Below are 21,581 nucleotides of genomic sequence, written 5' to 3'. Positions count from 1 at the left end.
TGGTGATGCTGCATATGTTGACGCAGGGCCGTGGTGCCAACATTGGCACCCTAGCCATGCTTCACCTTCTGCCCACAGATTCGGCAAATGGCCAGGTTCACCTCCTCCGGCTGCTTAACAAAAAACTGTCACACAGTCGAGTAGGTGATTTTACCCCCAACACTCTGCACTGACTGACTGCTACCGCCGCTGCCTCCGTGGACCCCTGCACCACTACTTTATGGGCAGGTAGGCTCCTGCGAAGCGGGCTCCCAACCTTCCATTGCTGCCACCCTGCTGACTCCCGGCCACGCTACCGACTTGCTGGCTCCGCCACTGCCTCACGCGCAAGTTGCCACCCTCTTCTCCCGATGATGATGAATCCCCTTTGTCACCCAGCTCCTAATTGCGATCGGCTACATCATCGAGTACTGTCTGCACTTCACTGATGTCCTCCTCAATGGTCTCAGAGCCTGACCGCTCGCAACACCAGCTCCCATGCCACTCTCCTCATCACTACATGGCCGCCTACCGAAGGAATCAGCAGATGTCTCCTCCAGATATTGGCTGGGCAGTAGCTGCTGACTGACCTCTAGTAGCTTGTCCTCGCTGTATAGTGGAGCTGAGCGCACAGCATATAATACTTCTCTGGCTGAGGGAACAGTAAAGGATAGAGGCAGGTTGAGGACCAAGTTACTTGTTAAGGGACCAAAAGTAAAGGGACAATTTGCTTCTCAGCTGTTCAATGGCCAGGTGTGTGTTATTCCCTCATTATCCCAATTACAATGAGCAGATAAAAGGTCCAGAGTTAATGTGAAGTGTGCTATTTGCATTTGGAATATGTTGCTGTCAACTCTCAAGATGAGATCCAAAGAGCTGTCACAAAACAAACCTATCAGAGAGATAGCAAAAAAACTACTTTCGCTTTTTAATACTTGGTTGCAAATCCTTTGCAGTCAATTACAGCCTGAAATCTGGAACGCATAGACATCACCAGACACTGGGTTTCATCCCTGGTGATGCTCTGCCAGGCATCTACTGCAACTGTCTTCAGTTCCTGCTTGTTCTTGGGGCATTTTCCCTTCAGTTTTGTCTTCAGCAAGTGAAATGCATGCTCAATCAGATTCAGGTCAGGTGATTGACTTGGCCATTGCATAACATTCCACTAATTTCCCTTAAAAAACTCTTTGGTTGCTTTTGCAGTATTCAAGGCCGGCATCAGCACCCGGAACACCTGGACAAGTGCCGGGGCCCCCTGCTTCCTGGGGGGCCCACTGTGCAAGCTCACTCTTGCAGCTGTGTCCTGGTCTTCATTAAACTGCCTGTTCTGAATTCTAGGGCAGCTTACCCCAGCAATGCAGACAATTTTTGCCATGTGCGCTGCTGGGGTGGGTGGCCCCAGGACTCAGAACAGGGTAGATGGAGTTTCCTACCGGGCTAAAGGAACTTCCTGATGTCATCCGCCCATGTGACCAGTGGGGGAGGAGCTGGAGGAGCAAAGAGCTATGTTCCTGTACAGACAAGAGCCTGGCTTGAATGTGGTGATGCCTAGCTGTGTGTCTGTCCCTGTGTGTGTGTGTCTGTGTGTGTGTCTGTCGCTGTGTGTGTGTGTATGTGTCTGTCTGTTCCTCTGTGTGTCTGTCCCTGTGCGTGTGTATGTGTGTCTGTCTGTTCCTGTGTGTATGTGTCTGTCCCTGTGTGTAGGTGTCTGTCCCTGTGTGTGTGTGTGTATCTCTCGCTGTGTGTGTGTCTCTCCCTGTGTATTTGTCTCTTTCTGTGTGTGCTTGTTTCTCCCTGTGTATCTGTCCCTGTCCCTGTGTGAGTGTGTCTCTCCCCGTGTGTCACCATCACCATGCCCACAGTGTTTCTATGTCTTGACACAGGACGTTCTGTGCAGGGCAAGAAGAAGAAGTAGAAGGAAGAGGAGGCAGCACCGCCAGCATGGAGTCCATGGGAGAGGCACAGGGAGGCACACTAAGGACGTAGGTAACACTACCACATGATCTACACTAGTGTTATCTGTGGTTTTACATAGGACTGCAGGTAAGGCTACATGCACACGACCGTTGTGTGTTTTGAGGTCCGCAAAACACGGATGGCATCCGTGTGCGTTCTGCAATTTGGAACGGCACGGACAGCCATTAATATGACTGCCTATTCTTGTCCGCAAAACGGACAAGAATAGGACAGGTTACATTTTTTTTGCAGACCATGGAACAGAGCAACAGATTCGGACAGCACACAGAGTGCTGTCCGCATCTTTTGTGGCCCCATTGAAGTGAATGGGTCCGCATCCAAGCCGCAAAAACTGCAGCTCGGATGCGGACCAAAACAACGGTCGTGTGCATGAGGCCTAACACTACCACATTATCAGCACTAGTGTTGTCTGTTGTTTTTTATATAGGACTGCAGGATCACACTAGTACCACATGATCTACACTAGTGTTATCTTTGGTTTTACATATGACTGCAGGTAACACTACCACATTATCAGCACTAGTGTTATCTGTGATTTTACATAGGACTGCAGGTAACACTACCACATTATCAGCACTAGCATTATCTGTGATTTTACATAGGACTGCGGGTAACACTACCACATTATTAGCACTAGTGTTATCTGTGGTTTTTCATAAGACTGCAGGTAACACTACCACATTATTAGCACTAGTGTAATATGTGGTTTTACATAGGACTGCAGGTAACACTACCACATTATCAGCACTAGTGTTATCTGTGGTTTTACATAGTACTGCAGGTAACACTAACACATTATTTGCTCTAGTGTCATCTGTGGTTTTACATAGGACTGCAGGTAACACTACTACATTTTCTGTACTCATATAGCCATGACTGTGTTATCTGTGCTGTTACATAGGACTGCAGGTGATATCTACTATATTATGTGTTCTCAGAGAGTTATCACTGTGTAAGGGGGCCCACTGAGAGTTTTTCGCCCAATGGCCCACATGTACCTGGAGCCGGCCCTGGCAGTATGCTTTGGGTCATTATCCATCTGCACTGTGAAGCACCGTCCAATGAGTTCTGAAACATTTGGCTGAATATGAGCAGATAATATTGCCCGAAACACTTCAGAATTCATCCTGCTGCTGACAAATCATCAATAAATACAAGAGAACCTGTTCCATTGGCAGCCATACATACCCACACCATGACACTACCACCACCATGCTTCACTGATGAGGTGGTATGCTTAGGATCATGAGCAGTTCCTTTCCTTCTCCATACTCTTCTCTTCCCATCACTCTGATACAAGTTGATCTTGGTCTCATCTGTCCATAGGATGTTGTTCCAGAACTGTGAAGGCTTTTTTAGATGTTGTTTGGCAAACTCTAATCTGGCCTTCCTGTTTTTGAGGCTCAACAATGGTTTACATCTTGTGGTGAAACCTCTGTATTCACTCTGGTGAAGTCTTCTCTTGATTGTTGACTTTGACACACATGCACCTACCTCCTGGACAGTGTTCTTGATCTGGCCAGGTGTTTTGAAGGGTGTTTTCTTCACCAGGGAAATAATTATTTAGTCATCCACCACAGTTGTTTTCCGTGGTCTTTCAGGTCTTTTGGTGTTGCTAAGCTCACTGGTGCGTTCCTTCTTTTAAAAAATGTCCCAAACAGTTGTTTTGGCCACGCCTGATGTTTTTGCTATCTGTCAGCCTAATGATGGCTTGCTTCACTGATAGTGACAGCTCTTTGGATCTCATCTTGAGAGTTGACAGCAACAGATTCCAAATGCAAATAGCACACTTGAAATGAACTCTGGAACTTTTATCTGCTCATTGTAATTGGGATAATGAGGGAATAACACCTGGCCATGGAACAGCTGATAAGCCAATTGTCCCATTACTTTTGGTCCCATAACAAGTGGGAGGCACATATGCAAACTGTTGTAATTCCTACACCTTTCACCTGATTTGGATGTAAATACCCTCAAATTAAAGCTAACAGTCTGCAGTTAAAAAACATCTTGTTCGTTTCATTTCAAATCCATTGTGGTGATGTATACAGCCAAAAATGTTAGAATTGTGTCAATGTCCCAATATGTATGGACCTGACTGTAAGTATATATGTGGAGGTAAAAGCTGCAATGTTAATTCTTTAACTAAATAATAAACTGTTAAATAGATATAATAATAAAGAACACGTCCACTCAAATAATGAGCGACTTCACCCAATTAATCTAACATCGTGACAATATAGGGGCGGGAGTTATTTGTTGTCCATTGCCGTGAATGCGCAATAACCATTGCTTCCTACTTTTATAGGTACCTTCAATGTCTGTTGAAGGGCAGGACCAATCGTCATTCACCAAGGGCACCTGCAACTTTTCCCAGACGTCATTTGCCGATAACTTCTCCAATCAGATCCTGTTGCCAGGTAAGAAGTGATTAACTTTATAATTATGCACCACATACACCTATAAAATGCCATCATGTGTTCCCTTCATTGTATACACAATTACGGGCCCATACATGATGAGCAAAGGTTCCAGAAATTACTAAAAAGTCAAATTAATTGCTAAATAACTTTATTATGGAAATTATATATAAGTATATATGTGAAGGTAAAGGCTGCAATGTTAATTCTTTAGCTAACTAATAAACTGTTAAATAGATATAATAATAAAGAACACGTCCACTCACAAGCCATGTATCACATGGCACCCTCCAAACATCGCAGACCTTCTTCTATTATGTTTTGGAAACCCACATTAAGAATATCATTGCCTATATAAGACAAACGCCAATAGTCAGAAGTGTAAAGACCTTCAGTAACTCCTTCAAGTTCCATGTGTCTGTATGAGAAACCATTTAACTGACGATTAACTTTTTTCCTGATTTTATCCAGGAATCTTAGATCACTGTGAGACCAATTGAGCTTCGGAATCATTTCTGAGAAGATAATGACTGCATTTGGTAATAATTAATTAATATTTCTAAATGTGTATTTATATTTATAAATCAATTCCAGAAAATTAATACGTCATAAGTCATTTTCACCAAAATGTAGAATAATGAGATCTGGTAAAGGTAAGTAGAATGATAGGGAGTTACACAAAGACCAAACATCTCTCAATTTTAAATCGGATTGTGCAGAACAATGAATTTATATATTAAAATTTAAACCAAGAGGTCATGTAAATATTTTCTTTTAGAAGCTCTCTTTAATGCTCCATTAACGATGTGGTTTCCTACAATCCAATTCTTGCAATTACCTGTAAGACAAATTAAACTATTCTAATAACAATTCTGGTCTGATATAGATCTTGAATCTATCAGATTTCCATCTACCTAGATTTTTTATTAAGGATGAAGACAATGCTTGTTGCGCAGCCAAGGTGGCTGCTCCTATTCTGAATGAATGGGCAGAAATATTATAGTCTTGATAGCCTAACATATGTAGAATTTTATTTAAAATTGCGTTAAATTGAAATCTAGTAAAAGGAGAATGGTCCCGTGTATGAATAAAGGACCATTCACCTTTGGCCTACTGTTTAGCCAATTTTGCATAGCCATAATAGGGCAAATTCAGGTGTTATGGAGGGGATGTAAAGTTATCCAATGACTATTTTGTAGTTGATCTGTTTTTTACTTTCGTATGTATAGTTTTAAAACTATATTATCCCAAATCGTAAAACTGATCCGGAGAGCAGCGAAGAAGGCCAAAAGAAAAACAGATCGGAAAAGCAGAGTTTCTAAATCCGAAGAACTTATTGAGGGTAAAATGTGATATAATTGTAATAAAATGTTCTTGTAAATTAGTCAGTTTTTTTCTTTCTTCACAGTACATCTATTTAGACCTTTTAAGGCCCGATTCAAAATGAAATTATTTTTTACTGGTTGAAGACCTAAAAATTTTTTAAAGAATGAGATGCCAATAAAATTTTTGTTTATAGTATCGAAAGAGTTTTTATTTACCAGTACATTTTTGAAATTAAAGGTAAAGAATAATTGGAAAACGTATCTACATTTTTGAAGTCACAAAATGACGTCCATATTTTCCAAGCAGATGCTTAAGAAGACCATGTATTTGGGGAAAGAGATTTCCATATTAAAGGGATTCTGTCACCTCCCCTCAGCCAAAAAACGATTTTAAAGCAGCCATGCAGCACAGCTTACCTGGATTAGGCTGTGCTCTTTTATCTTGAAATCCGTCCAGCAGTTACTGCAAAAAACGACTTTGATCGATATGTAAATGCGTCCTGAAGGTGCCCAGAGGGGCGTTTTTTTCTTCTTAGTGAGCCCAGTACCGCCCCTCTTTCAGTGCCCAGCCCGCCTTCCTTGTACTGTCTAACCGCCGCCCCCAGCCTGCCACAGCCTCCCCTCCCTCTCCTCCCCCTCCCTCACGCCGAACGAAGTCTCGCACAGGCGCAGTACCCACTGAGGGCTGCGCCTGTGCGATCATCAGGAGACTGAGGGCGGCAGCTTCATCTTCGTCACTGGGCATGCGCCGAGCCCAGTGACGTCCGATGTTCGCTCTTTCCCTCAGTCAGCCTGGTAGGAAGCGCAGAGGATTGCCGATCGGCTGCTGCACCCTGCGCTTTCTCCAGTCTGCCTGCCACAGTGAAGACGCCCAGCGATTTCTTTCCCCACCCTCCCTTCAGGAAAGAAATAAGTATTTGTTTTTGCTCAGTGAAAATGTATAAATTCAGTAAAGCTTTACTTAATATAATAATACCTAATTCGCCCCAACAAATACTTATTTCTTTCCTGAAGGGAGGGTGGGGAAAGAAATCGCTGGCCGTCTTCACTGTGGCAGGCAGACTGGAGAAAGCGCAGGGTGCAGCAGCCGATCGGCAATCCTCTGCGCTTCCTACCAGGCTGACTGAGGGAAAGAGCGAACATCGGACGTCACTGGGCTCGGCGCATGCCCAGTGACGAAGATGAAGCTGCCGCCCTCAGTCTCCTGCTGATCGCACAGGCGCAGCCCTCAGTGGGTACTGCGCCTGTGCGAGACTTCGTTCGGCGTGAGGGAGGGGGAGGAGAGGGAGGGGAGGCTGTGGCAGGCTGGGGGCGGCGGTTAGACAGTACAAGGAAGGCGGGCTGGGCACTGAAAGAGGGGCGGTACTGGGCTCTCTAAGAAGAAAAAAACGCCCCTCTGGGCACATTCAGGACACATTTACATATCAATCAAAGTCGTTTTTTGCAGTAACTGCTGGACGGATTGCAAGATAAAAGAGCACAGCCTAATCCAGGTAAGCTGTGCTGCATGGCTGCTTTTAAATCGTTTTTTGGCTTAGGGGAGGTGACAGAATCCCTTTAAGTCCTGCAGAACATAAATTATTTTCCAAAGATGAGTCGGGCAGGGAGAGTTGGAGGTTGCCGCTTCTGGCACTAGTTCTTTGAAGAGTGTGAGATTCTGACGAGAAAGCATCTGCTATTAAGTTAGACTTTCCAGGAACAAATTTTGCTTTTAAACGCAAAAACACAAATGCAGTCACACTCTGCAAACCAGCACTCTGCCCTGTCTTTATGCTGGATGTTGAATAAGGCATTGGTGTACCATTTGGCTCCAGGAGAAGTATATAGTGGGCTCAGCATGCATGTTGGCACTTGCATCCCTGGATCCGATGAAAGCTGTAATGGCACCAGACGGGGTTAAAAGCAGAGTGTGCTTGGCGTGCATGCTGCACCTGCGCTCCCTGGACTTTGTGTGGCTGTCGTGGCACATAACAGGTAGGAACTAGTGTTAGGGACCACTCATGAAGGCGACCTTGACGTGGTGAGTGGCTTATTACGCTTTAGCCAAAATGTACACCAATGCCTTATTCAACATCCAGCATAAAGGCAGGGCAGAGTGCTGGTTTGCAGAGTGCGATTGCATTTGTGTTTTTGCGTTTGTATCTGTATTTCGCCATAGCAATGTGCACCTGCATAGGGTTGTGCAGGCTGAACCCCCCAAATTTTGCTTTTAGCCAAATATTATTAATCAGACAGAACAAAACTAGCTCACAAAGTAATATAGTAACCGGGATAGATTTTGACGCAAGACAATTAATAGTGAAAACTACACCCATGTTATATGATAATAACAGAATTCTTTTGTTAGCAAAATTTGACCTCCAAATATGCAGTGCCACTAAAACAGGAAACAGTTCAATAAAGAATATATTTTTTACTATACCTGTATCCTTCCATTTTTGAAGCCATATTTACACAGACCAAAAAGGATTAAAAAAACGCACCATAACCTATGGATCATGCTGCGTCTGTGTACAATTGTAATGCATCAGAATCCAATTCCTGCTGCCAGATTGTCTTGCCATTGAAATTACCGTATTTTTCGCCCTATAAGACACACCGGCCCATAAGACGCACCTAGGTTTTTGAAAGAGGAAAATAAGAAAAAAATATATTTTTTACCAAAAGGTGTGCTTTTGGTGGGTTTGAACTAATGGAGGTCTGTGCATTACACTATTATGGGGGATCTGTGGATGATGCACTGTTATGGGGTGGGGGATTTGTGGATGGCACTGCTATGTGGGGGATCTGTGGATGGCATTATGATGGGGGGGTCTGTGGATGGCATTATGATGGTGAGGGGGATCTGTGGATGGTATTATGATGGTGGGGGGATCTGTGGATGGCATTATGATGGTGGGGGGATCTGTGGATGGCACTGTTATGGGGTGGTGGATCTGTGGATGACACTGCTATATGTGTCATCCACAGATCCCCCCATAACAGTCCCATCCACAGATCCCCCCATCATAATGCCATCCACAGACCCCCCCATCATTATCCCATCCACAGATTCCTAGGGAGGGGCTGTAGTAGGCGGGGAGAGCGGCGGGGCAGTGCAGGCACTGTACTCTGTGCCCGCCACTCAGTATGTACTTTATTATACGTAGTGTTAATCATCATATCTAAACTGAATAATGATGCACTCCCCTGCTCCCCATGTGTACTGTACTTACCAGTACACATGTCACGCTCCTGTAGTAAGCACTAGCAGCTAGCAGGCAGGCCGGACGGCCGTAACTCACTGAGGTCACGTGCTTGCTCCGCCTACTTTATTAATAAACACGTGACCTCCGTGAGTTATGGCCGCCCGGCCTGCCTGCTAGCTGCTAGTGCTTACTACAGGAGCATGACATGTGTACCGGTAAGTACGGTACACGTGGGGAGCACATCATTATTCAGTTTAGATATGATGATTAACACTACGTATAATACAGTACATACTGAGCGGCGGGGCCAGAGTACAGTGCCTGCACTGCCCCATCGCTCTCCCCGCCTACTACAGTCCCTCCTCACTAATACATCGCAGTCTGCAATGCTGCAGCATTGCAGACTGCGATGTAAATTGCCAGCATTCGTCCCATAAGACGTAGGGGCACTTTTCCCCCACTTTTGGGGGAGGGGGAGTGCGTCTTATGGGGCGAAAAATACGGTAGATAGAAATAATAGCCATATATGTAAATCTTCTCTTAGCTCTTTTGTTAATTTAATATGTGAGAAAGGTGAGGGAATGCCTTTTGTAGAATTATATAATCTTTTAGAGAAAACTCTACCCATGGGTATGACCTGAGAAATTAAGCTTAAAGAACCCAATAGTGATTGTAGTTCTTTTAAAGTGCATTTTCTTCTAGCCAATAACAAATTGATAGAAATTTTGATGTCTATTTTTTCTTCAGGAATACTTAATTCCATTTTGGAAGTATCAATAGTTATACCTAGAAAAGTTAATTTGTTAGCTGGAAATACTCTTTTTTCTTCTGCTAAAGGGATATTGAAAACATTAGTTATTTGGAAAAATGTTTCCAGTAATAATTGACAGTTGTTGGAATCTCTTCTTCCCATGAATAGGAAGTCGTCTAAGTAATGTAATGTCCATCTATGTGAAATTGTTCAATAAAGCAAAATGTAGAAATACAAAAAGAGGATTATGGTACAATTTAAACTCCCTGGTCTAAAAGTGGACCAGGAGTCGCAAAGTGGGTACCTAGAGTAGAGGCTATCAGAGGCGCCAGGGGGCGGAGGAGAGTTCTATAGAGAACAATATAGGAGTTATGCTTGTCTGCAATTATGGAACAAGATAGGCAGCTCAAGTGTTTCAGTGGGTCAAGGATTACCCTTGCCCACTTTTGAAGAGATATAGGCGGTGTGGAGAGGACAAAGGAAGAGAAGCCCTTCACACCCGTGGAAAAAAGTTTGAAACACGTACCAGGCGCCAGATCACTCAGTCATTAGTCGTGATGAAGATACAGATTGATTCTTATTTGTGTATAAGATATAGAGAAGACCTTCACCAGGGTCTGTTTGAAGAGCTCGGAGTTTAGAAAAAACACCTCTGCTCTATAGTGGTGATGTTGGAGATCATAAAATAATGATAATAATAAAATAAAATCCACTCACTTCACAGGGGGGGCAGTCACCAGGATAAGCTCAAGACACCTGGGACTATTTCCCCCCCCGGCCAGGATCGCATGTAGAGATGTAAATAATTGAACGCCGCCTACACATGTGGCTTCTGGTCAATCATTTTATTAATATAAGGCTCAACGCGTTTCGAGGGTCTGAGGCCCCCTTCTTCAGGAGAAATATTTAATTTGGTTACAACAGAAAAAGGAATTTTTTTTTGTATATATATATATATATATATATATAAAATAAAATAGAATTAAATGTAAAATAACAAATGACATAAAAAAATTATTTTATAAGTGTATATATGTGTAAAATTGTGTATATGTATGCTTAAATGTACACACACACAACCACACAATCACACTCATGTGAGGAGTGCTTTGCCTCAAATTCTTCATTGAGTACATGGATTGGATCATAAAAATATGTATATGTATAATATATATTATATATCAGGTCTATTCAGAGTTTATGAGCACATACACCCAATAGAGAAAACCCAATGGGACCTTGATAGAAAATAAAACATAATAAATAATAAATGATAATATATATAAATATTCGTATGTAAAATAATGAACACATATATGCTGTCCAACCAGGATACGGATATAGCTAAAAAATACACACATATAAAATCTACATAGAAAAAAACTAAAATGAAATTATATATATTTCTATAGTAATAAGTCCAAAGAAGATTAAGTTGATCCATACCTTCAGGAGTGCTTTAACAGATTATGAGACCAGTCAGGAGTCATTGGGATGAGTTGATCCAGTGAAGTATTTATAGTTTGCACGTGTATTTAGTTTGTGGTCTCTGGAACCTCCTACTTCCTGCTTGTATGGATCAAATCAAATCCTCTTCTGGGGTTATCTGATTCATATCTAGTTTGTAATCTTTTGTTCTCTTTTGCTACAATAACATAGTAATCCCTAGTTTTATTGTTTTGAGTAAAAAAACATTATTTTAACCGCCTCCGGACCGCCTAACGCAGATGTGCGGTCCGGAGGCAGCAGCGCTGCGCGGAGTCACGCATATACGCGTCATCTCGCGAGACGCAAGATGACGCGCTTTGCCGGCCCGCGCATGCGCAGTTCGGGCCGGCATTTCGTCAAGGGGGGTCGCGTCATCAGCTTGCCAGCCAATGATCGCGGCTGGCAAGCTGATGATTTTTTAAAAAAAATATCAGAAGCCACATAGCAGATCATATTAGTAAATATGATCTGTTATATGGCTGCCCTGCTCCTCTGCTGGTCCTTTTAGTCGGTTGGATCCAGCAGAGGAGCAGGCTTCACAGTGAGTACACCAAACACCTCATACTAGCCCCAGATCACCCCCCTGCACCCCAATTAACCCTTTGATCGCCCCTGTCAATCACTAGTGAAAGGAAAAAAGTGATCAGTGCAAACTGTCCCTTTTTTTTTTCACTGGTATTGACTGTTAGGTTTTAGGATAGTTTAGGCCCCTTGGTTAGGTAGTTTAGGGATCGGTTAGCGCCCAGCCCACCGCACCGCAGTCACTGATTCGCTGATTAGCGTATCGCTAATCAGCATTTGTACTTTTATAGTATCTGGAAGTGATCAAAACTGATCACGGTCAGATCTATAATAGTATTAGTGTCACTTTAGTTCGCCCTCCACCCAAAACGCAGTGTTTGCCCGATCGGTCGCCCACACGTGCGTTCGCCCACACCCGCCCCACCGCAGTGACAAAAAATATATTTTTTTTGATCACTGCACATTCACTTTACACGCGCTGCGGCGATAAAAAAATCAGTTTTGATATTTTTTATCAACCGCAGCGGCCTCCGGTACTTCGCTAGCCTCCCCTTTGTAAGACAGGCTTGCTTTTTTTCTTGGGTAGTCTCAGGGAATACCCCTAAATTTAGTTGCCCAAATGTCAAACAGGGGGTATTCTTCTGAAGAGGCCTACAGGCTTCTGACCCAGTCGGATGAGGAATGGGAATCCTCATCTGATGAATCTAGCGGGTCAGAATACGAACCTGTAGAAAGCAGTGGCTCTCTGACCCAAAGTTCGGACAAGGAAGCTGAGGTCCCTGATAGCACCAGGCGTACCCAGCCCCGTGTCGCTAGACCACAGGTTGCGCAGGATCCGCTTCAAGAGCAGCAGAGTGGGGCTGGCGCTGTCGGATTACGCGGTGAGGCATACACCAGCAGCGCAGCCCTCCTTGGACCTAGTACCAGCACTGCCGTACAACATGGTGAAGTGGCGAGCACCAGAAGGGCAGTTGAAGCTGGTACGGTGGCACGAGCAGTAGTGACCCCGTCGCAGCCACCGCAAAGACGGGCCCGTAGAGCCCCTAGAATCCCAGAGGTGCTGGCAAACCCTGATTGGCAGTCCCCAACTTCAGCCGCACCTGTAGTTCCCCCTTTCACCGTCCAGTCTGGAGTTCGGGTTGAGACAGCTCAGATCGGTTCGGCCCTGGGATTTTTTGAGCTGTTCTTGACTGCGGAGCTCTTAGACATAGTCGTGGCCGAAACAAACAGGTATGCCACACAATTTATAACCGCCAACCTGGGAAGCAATTATGCCCAGTCTTTCCGGTGGAAACCAGTCCAAGTTTCCGAAATTAAAACTTTTCTGGGCCTTCTCCTCAACATGGGTCTAACTAAAAAGCATGAATTGCGGTCATATTGGTCCACAAACCCAATTCATCACATGCCCATGTTCTCTGCTGCTATGTCCAGGGCACGTTTTGAGGCCATCCTGCGTTTCCTGCACTTTAGCGACAACACCGCCTCCCGTCCCAGAGGCCACCCAGCTTTTGACCGGCTCCACGAAATTTGGCCCCTCATAGACCATTTCAACCTGAAATTTGCAGATTTGTATACCCCAGAGCAAAACATCTGCGTAGACGAGTCCCTAATACATTTTACTGGGCGCCTTGGCTTCAAACAATACATCCCAAGCAAGTGCGCCCGGTATGGGGTCAAATTGTATAAGCTCTGTGAAAGGGCCACAGGCTATACCCACAAATTTCGGATCTATGAGGGAAAAGATCAGACCCTGGAGCCGGTCGGTTGCCCTGACTACCTGGGGAGCAGTGGGAAGACAGTCTGGGACTTGGTGTCACCCTTATTCGGCAAGGGAACTAGTCGCGCGGGCTTCCCCCAACGGCTCGTTACCACCCGTCTTGCAAGGGGGCAGAGGGCTGCATTGTGTAACGAAGAACTGCTCGCGGTGAAATGGAGAGACAAGCGTGACGTTTACATGCTCTCCTCCATTCACGCAGACACGACAATACAAATTGAGCGAGCAACCCGTGTCATTGAAAAGCCCCTCTCAGTCCACGACTATAACCTTCACATGGGAGGGGTGGACTTCAATGACCAGATGTTGTCTCCGTATTTAGTTTCCCGCAGAACCAGACGCTGGTATAAGAAGGTGTCTGTATATTTAATTCAATTGGCTCTGTATAATAGTTTTGTTCTCTACAGTAAGGCTGGGAGAACTGGATCCTTCCTCAAATTTCAGGAAGAGATCATCGAGAACATCCTGTACCCAGGAGGTTCCGTGGCCCCATCCACCAGTGTAGTTAGCCGTCTACACGAGCGACATTTCCCCAATGTCGTTCCTGGTACCTCAACCCAACCGTCACCCCGAAAAAGATGTCGTGTCTGTAGCAGGAGTGGAATAAGGCGTGACACCCGCTATTTCTGTCCTGACTGTCCTGACCACCCTGCCCTATGCTTTGGAGAGTGTTTCCGGAAGTACCACAGACAGGTACACCTAGCATAGGGATCACATCTCACCAGGACAGGCACACAGGGCTATTAGGGCCCATTCACTCACAGCTGCTGCAAACGTCTCCTTTCACCTGGGACAAAGTGCATAACGCACTTCGCCACATCTTTGGGCGATTTGCGCTTTGCACATTGACCCATGGGGAAGGAGAGGTTTGTTCTATAAAGGTAAAAAAAAAAAAAAACACCAGTAAGCAAAAAGGTTAATGTTTAGTTCAAAAAGTTAAAGTTTATATGTTCTGTTCCAAAGTTAATAAAATTATTGCGTTGCGGCCTGTTTTTTTTTTTTTTTTACCTTCCAGGTGGACCAACCGATCGACTAGCTGCAGCACTGATGTGCATTCTGACAGAAGCATTGCGCTGCTGTCAGATTACACGCAAGTCGGTGTATGCAGCGCTGCAAGACGAGATTTCTACTCTGCAGTAAAAGATACGTTTGCCAAGGCATACGAGCTGAGGAGGAGGTGGCGTTCCTATGCTTTGGCAAACACTTTGTATATAAAAATAAATAAAAAAATCCCTGCAATGATTTATTCATCCACATCGATTGATGTGAATGGAGAAATCTGGTTTGCCAGGGCATACGAGCTAAGTGGGTATGGATGTTGGGCGGAGCTCCTATGTCCTGGCAGACGCCTTTCCCCTCCTTTTTTTTGGCAGAGATTTTTTCATCCACATTGATCGATGCGAATGAAGAAATCTGTGCCGTTCATTTTTTTCTTTCAGCCCATAGGCTGAACGGAAAAAAAAAATCTCATTACCTGTATGCTCAATATAAGGAGAATAGCAGAAACTCCTAATGCTGGCCATACATGTAATGATTGCGGAGCCCCTCAAATGCCAGGGCAGTACAAACACCCCACAACTGACCCCATTTTGGAAAGAAGACACCCCAAGGTATTTGCTGAGGGGCAAATGAGTCTATGAAAGATTTAAATTTTTGTCCTAAGTTAGCGGAAAGTGAGACTTTGTGAGAAAAAAAAAAATATCAATTTCCGCTAACTTATGCCCAAAAAAAATTTTCTATGAACTCGCCAGGCCCCTCATTGAATACCTTGGTGTGTCTTCTTTCCAAAGTGGGGTCACATGTGGGGTATTTATACTGCCCTGGCTTTTTAGGGGCCCTAAAGCGTGAGAAGTAGTCTGGGATCCAAATGTCTAAAAATGCCCTCCTAAAAGGAATTTGGGCACCTTTGCGCATCTAGGCTGCAAAAAAGTGTCACACATGTGGTATCGCCGTACTCAGGAGAAGCTGGGGAATGTGTTTTGGCGTGTCATTTCACATATACCCATGCTGGGTGAGATAAATATCTTGGTCAAATGCCAACTTTGTATAAAAAAATGGGAAAAGTTGTCTTTTGCCAAGATATTTCTCTCACCCAGCATGGGTATATGTAAAATGACACCCCAAGGTATTCCGTGAGGGGCATGGCGAGTTCCTAGAATTTTTTATTTTTTGTCGCAAGTTAGTGGAATATGAGACTTTGTAAGGAAAAAAATAAAAATAAAATCATCATTTTCCGCTAACTTGTGACAAAAAATAAAAAATTCTAGGAACTCGCCATGCCCCCCACGGAATACCTTGGGGTGTCTTCTTTCCAAAATAGGGGCACTTGTGGCGTAGTTATACTGCCCTGGCAATTTAGAGGCCCAAATGTGTGAGAAGTATTTTGCAATCAAAATGTGTAAAAAATGGCCTGCGAAATCCGAAAGGTGCACTTTGGAATATGTGCCTTTTGCCCACCTTGGCTGCAAAAAAGTGTCACACATCTGGTATTGCCGAACTCAGGAGAAGTTCGGGAATGTGTTTTGGGGTGTCATTTTACATATACCCATGCTAGGTGAGATAAATATCTTGGTCAAATGCCAACTTTGTATAAAAAAAATTGGAAAAGTTTTCTTTTGCCAAGATATTTCTCTCACCCAGCAGGGTTATATGTAAAATGACACCCCAAAACACATTCCCCAACTTCTCCTGAGTACGGCGATACCAGATGTGTGACACTTTTTTGCAGCCTAGGTGGGCAAAGGAACCCACATTCCAAAGTGCACCTTTCAGATTTCACCGGTCATTTTTTACACATTTTGATTGCAAACTACTTCTCACACATATGGGCCCCTAAATTGCCAGGGCAGTATAACTACGCCACAAGTGACCCCATTTTGGAAAGAAGACACCCCAAGGTATTCCGTGAGGGGCATGGCGAGTTCCTAGAATTTTTTATTTTTTGTCGCAAGTTAGTGGAATATGAGACTTTGTAAGGAAAAGAATAAAAGAAAAAAAATCATCATTTTACGCTAACTTGTGACAAAAAATAAAAAATTCTAGGAACTCGCCGTGCCCCTTATGGAATACCTTGGGGTGTCTTCTTTCCAAAATGGGGTCACTTGTGGCGTAGTTATACTGCCCTGGCAATTTAGGGGCCCAAATGTGTGAGAAGTACTTTGCAATCAAAATGTGTAAAAAATGGCCTGCGAAATCCGAAAGGTGCACTTTGGAATATGTGCCCCTTTTCCCACCTTGGCTGCAAAAAAGTGTCACACATCTGGTATCGCCGTACTCAGGAGAAGTTGGGGAATGTGTTTTGGGGTGTCATTTTACATATACCCATGCTGGGTGAGATAAATATCTTGGTCAAATGCCAACTTTGTATAAAAAATTTGGAAAAGTTGTCTTTTGCCAAGATATTTCTCTCACCCAGCATGGTTATATGTAAAATGACACCCCAAAACACATTCCCCAACTTCTCCTGAGTACGTCGATACCAGATGTGTGACACTTTTTTGCAGCCTAGGTGGGCAAAGGGACCCACATTCCAAAGTGCACCTTTCGGATTTCACCGGTCATTTTTTACAGATTTTGATTGCAAACTACTTCTCACACATATGGGCCTCTAAATTGCCAGGGCAGTATAACTACGCCACAAGTGACCCCATTTTGGAAAGAAGACACCCCAAGGTATTCCGTGAGGGGCATGGCGAATTCCTAGAATTTTTTATTTTTTGTCGCAAGTTAGTGGAATATGAGACTTTGTAAGAAAAAAATAAATAAATAAATAATCATTTTCCGCTAACTTGTGACAAAAAATAAAAAGTTCTATGAACTCACTATGCCGATCAGCGAATACCTTAGGGTGTCTACTTTCCGAAATGGGGTCATTTGTGGGGGTTTTCTACTGTTTGGGCATTGTAGAACCTCAGGAAACATGACAGGTGCTCAGAAAGTCAGAGCTGCTTTAAAAAGCGGAAATTCACATTTTTGTACCATAGTTTGTAAACGCTATAACTTTTACCCAAACCATTTTTTTTTTTGCCCAAACATTTTTTTTTATCAAAGACATGTAGAACAATAAATTTAGCGAAAAATTTATATATGGATGTCGTTTTTTTTTGCTAAATTTTACAGCTGAAAGTGAAAAATGACATTTTTTTTGCAAAAAAATGGTTACATTTTGATTAATAACAAAAAAAGTTAAAATGTCAGCAGCAATGAAATACCACCAAATGAAAGCTCTATTAGTGAGAAGAAAAGGAGGTAAAATTCATTTGGGTGGCAAGTTGCATGACCGAGCGATAAACGGAGAAAGTAGTGTAGTGCAGAAGTGTAAAAAGTGGCCTGGTCATTAAGGGGGTTTCAGCTAGCGGGGTTGAAGTGGTTAAAGGGCAGAGTGGATATTTCTAATCGTGATGCGTTCCACTGTGGAACGCACCGCCATTTTCTTCTGGTTGTTGAGTGTTAATATATGAACTGGATTTGGGAGGTTAATATATAAATAAGGGTTTTTTTTGGAGGGAAAAGGGAAAGGGAAGAGACGGGCCAACTTCAGTCTAATTCTGTGGCTTAAGGTATCCCCACATTTAGTGCGTCGGCACCATCTATAGTTGCGATGCGTTCCACTGTGGAACGCACCGCCATCTTCTTCCGGTTACAGGACGGAGTAAGAAGAATAGAGGCCGACGTCCGTATGGTAGGTGAATCCACACGCAATGCGTTTCACCTGGGAACGCAACCCCCTCCTAGATAACTATGTGATGTAGATATCTACTTTGTAGGGGGATATATCTTAATTAAGTGATTAATTAGATAAATGGGTGAGAAAGATACTCATAGAGAAACATTGGATATGGGAATTATGGGGTCCTATTTAAATGAAGATATGATCAATTTGGGGAGGGGGGGAAGGAGGGGTTAGACGGCAATGGTGCTGATGATCATGTGTATAGACACATTGATGGATATATATCTATATGTGCAATATATCTATATGTAGAACGCAAATGCATGAACTATATACACCATGGGGAGTTGTGCTACATGTGTAATACATGAAGCCAGATATTTGTTATATTTCGGATGTTGTTTTCAATAGTTCACATATTCAAGGGATTCATTTAAACCAAATGGTGTTAAAGTGTTGAGACAGAAAATCCAGTACATCTCCCTGCGACATAGAGATTGATAGGATTTCATGTCCTTTTCTAATAGTGTGACTGTTAGGCCAGATGGATCTCCCTCATGGAACATCGCAAAATGCCTGGATACACTATGAGTTGTGATCTTCCTTGCAATGTTCGACCGATGTTCGTTCATCCTTTCACGTGCTGATTGGATGGTGCGTCCTACATAGAAAAGATTGCAGGGACAGCGTAGGAGGTAGATGACATTAGTTGACCCGCAATCTAACCTGTGTTTGATGTTAAAAACTTCATTGTTGGAGGGAATGATAACTTCTTTTTTTCCGTCTGTTAACATATTGCAGCATTTGAAATTTCCCAGAAGTTTTTTTTGAATTTTTTCGATGGTTTTTTTTTTTATATTGGGAGGGGCTTCTCTCTATTTTTGGGCAAGAAGGGGCTAATAGGTTTTTCAGGGTTTTCGCCCTTCTGAATATAAGAATAGGTTTTGGGGGAATCAGTTTACCCAATATGGGGTCTTTTGGTAGAATTGGCCAATTTTTCACTAGGGTCTGCCTAATAAGAGAGTGTTGTGAATTATAACGAGTAATTAGACTTGAACCTTGAAACCTATCATTACTTTTTATTTTTTCCAGTGTGGAGAATTTAGGTTTAGATTTAAGACTCTCCTTTTGAACCTTTCCTTCAATTCCCTAACCTGGGTCTTCATAGTTCGGTCATCTGTGCAGTTTAATCCATGTACTCAATGAAGAATTTGAGGCAAAGCACTCCTCACATGAGTGTGATTGTGTGGTTGTGTGTGTGTACATTTAAGCATACATATACACAATTTTACACATATATACACTTATAAAATATTTTTTTTATGTCATTTGTTATTTTATATTTTATTCTATTTTATTTTATATATATATACAAAAAATGTTTTCCTTTTTCTGTTGTAACCAAATTAATTAATTTATTTCTCCTGAAGAAGAGGGCCTCAGACCCTTGAAACGCGTTGAGCCTTATATTAATAAAATGATTGACCAGAAGCAACGTGTGTAGGCGGCGTTCAATTATTTACATCTCTACATGCGATCCTGGCCGGGGGGGGAGATGAGAAGGCTTTAAAGTAAAAACATGAGAGGGTAAAACCCATTGGTAGAGTCTTGCCAAAGAAATATTGGCCCTCGAATTGAAATTCAAGTTAATTAAATCCTTTAGGATGAATAGGAAGAAGTCTGAATGCATTTAATATCTGTTTTGGCTAGGACTGCATTCTTGCCCAATTACCTAATTTGACATTGGCCATATTAAACGATAAATAAGAAACAGAAGCGAGACTTTTATCTATTTCATCATTTAATAAATGGTCCTTGGGGAAGGAAAGATTGTGAATTAAGCGGAAAGCGTTAGTTTCTTTTTTAGGGACTAGTCCTAAAGGGGGACAAATGAAAATGTTGAAAAGGAGAGGAAGAGAATGGGCCAGCAATGCGGCCTTATTCAATTTCTTTAAAAAAAAATTTAACTATGGAAGGATATAATCTAACAGATTTAAGGTTCTCCACCCAGGAACAGCCAGTCCCTGAAAATTCAGGGACATAGAAGTCGGAAGACAAACCAGATAATGATAACCTAGCCATCGCTTTGTTTGGATAGCAATTTAACCAGGGGGTTAACTTTGTTAGTTTCACTGGAGTTGTTGCTTTTTACTTGAGCATCTTTTGAAGTTGAGGCCCCAGCTGAACCAAGCTTCTTGAAACACTTGAAGACTGGGTGGCCTCCGCCACAAAAGGAACATTCATGCCTATATTAGCAATTTGCGGGCCATCTGCATATGTTTTCATTAAATGCAAAACATAGGCCCACTTGTTACTTTGTTGGCAAAACGTCCTTGGATCCCCATTGCATATTAGGATAAACTGACAGTTTCTGCCTGAAAGATTCATCATATGAATTCCAAGCCATTCCACCAAAACTTCTATAGGCTTCCAAAATTGAATCCATGTGATAAAATAATCCACAGTAGAACTCTGATTTACGTTCACACATCACTGCTGCATAAATAGTAAAAGTCTGTAACCAATTAAAAATAGATTAGTTTTTTGTGTTTTTGTTTCCGGATCCTTATTGTCCTTTAATTCAGTTTTATTACCGGAAAATGGGAGTAGGGAATATAAATCAATTCCCTGTTCCATATTTTTTCTTTTACTGTGAATGACAGGTGATATCCAAGAGGTGAAATATGACAAATCAAAGCCTCTTTAAGGCAGGAATGATATATACCCTCTAAATTATACGCTTGAGGGTTAAAAACAGAGAGAAGATCTTTATTTATGCCCATAAATCTGTCATTGCCTGATTGAGGATTGACAGATGTCTTATCCACCCAGACCTGAGTTAAGGCGTGTGAATCCTCCTTATTTATGTTTGATAACAACTTTAAAAACTCATTAAGCAAATATAATTTATCATCACTCTGTGGTATTTGGTTAATAAACCTGACTGTTTTGACCGTTAATCTCACCCTTGTTATTAGGTCCAACTGTAGAAGGCTCGAGGGAAGGATGCAGAAGCTCTGTATCACCTGCTTCCTGAACCAAAGGGGTAATAGGTGAGTGTTAGGAAATCTCAACGTCCCTCTGGTACCCCTGGCACCAAACTTCTAGTATCGGCTTGGTTTGAGTCTTTTTCTGACGTCAGGAGAGCGCTTCACTCAGTAGGGAATAACAGGCACAACAATGATGTACTGTATGAACGCTCTGAAGTTTATTTTTAATGCACATAGGTTATATAGAGGGGGTTTTACCCCCTTGATTAGCATATCATCGTAAGTTTTTCATTCAACCTATCATATTAACACGTTCTATTCTGCAGGCAAAAAATGAGCAACAAAAAACAGAACTTCCATATTTGGGATGTTATCCGGGAGTAGTGCCAAAGAGATAAGATTCATGGTTACAGAGAAGAGAAACTTAGCAGAAAGCAGAATTAGTTTTAACATATAAAAACATGGATTCCTTTCAAATCCCCTCTTAGAACCTTT

General features: G+C 42.7%; 1 long non-coding RNA gene across 1 annotated transcript; it reads left to right on the top strand.

Annotated features, from left to right (window-relative positions):
- The first annotated feature begins 1,764 nt into the window (after positions 1-1,764).
- Positions 1,765-21,144, top strand: LOC122926413. The gene is made up of 5 exons (XR_006387665.1): positions 1,765-1,961; positions 4,265-4,376; positions 4,848-4,915; positions 5,606-5,718; positions 21,075-21,144. It is a non-coding gene; the product is annotated as an uncharacterized LOC122926413 (long non-coding RNA).
- Positions 21,145-21,581: the final 437 nt, after the last annotated feature.

This window comes from Bufo gargarizans, chromosome 2 (genome assembly GCF_014858855.1).
Source record: "Bufo gargarizans isolate SCDJY-AF-19 chromosome 2, ASM1485885v1, whole genome shotgun sequence".
Classification (NCBI taxonomy): domain Eukaryota; kingdom Metazoa; phylum Chordata; class Amphibia; order Anura; family Bufonidae; genus Bufo; species Bufo gargarizans.
The sequence above is the reverse complement of the archived record's forward strand: the minus strand, read 5'-3'. Positions and strand labels throughout refer to the sequence as shown.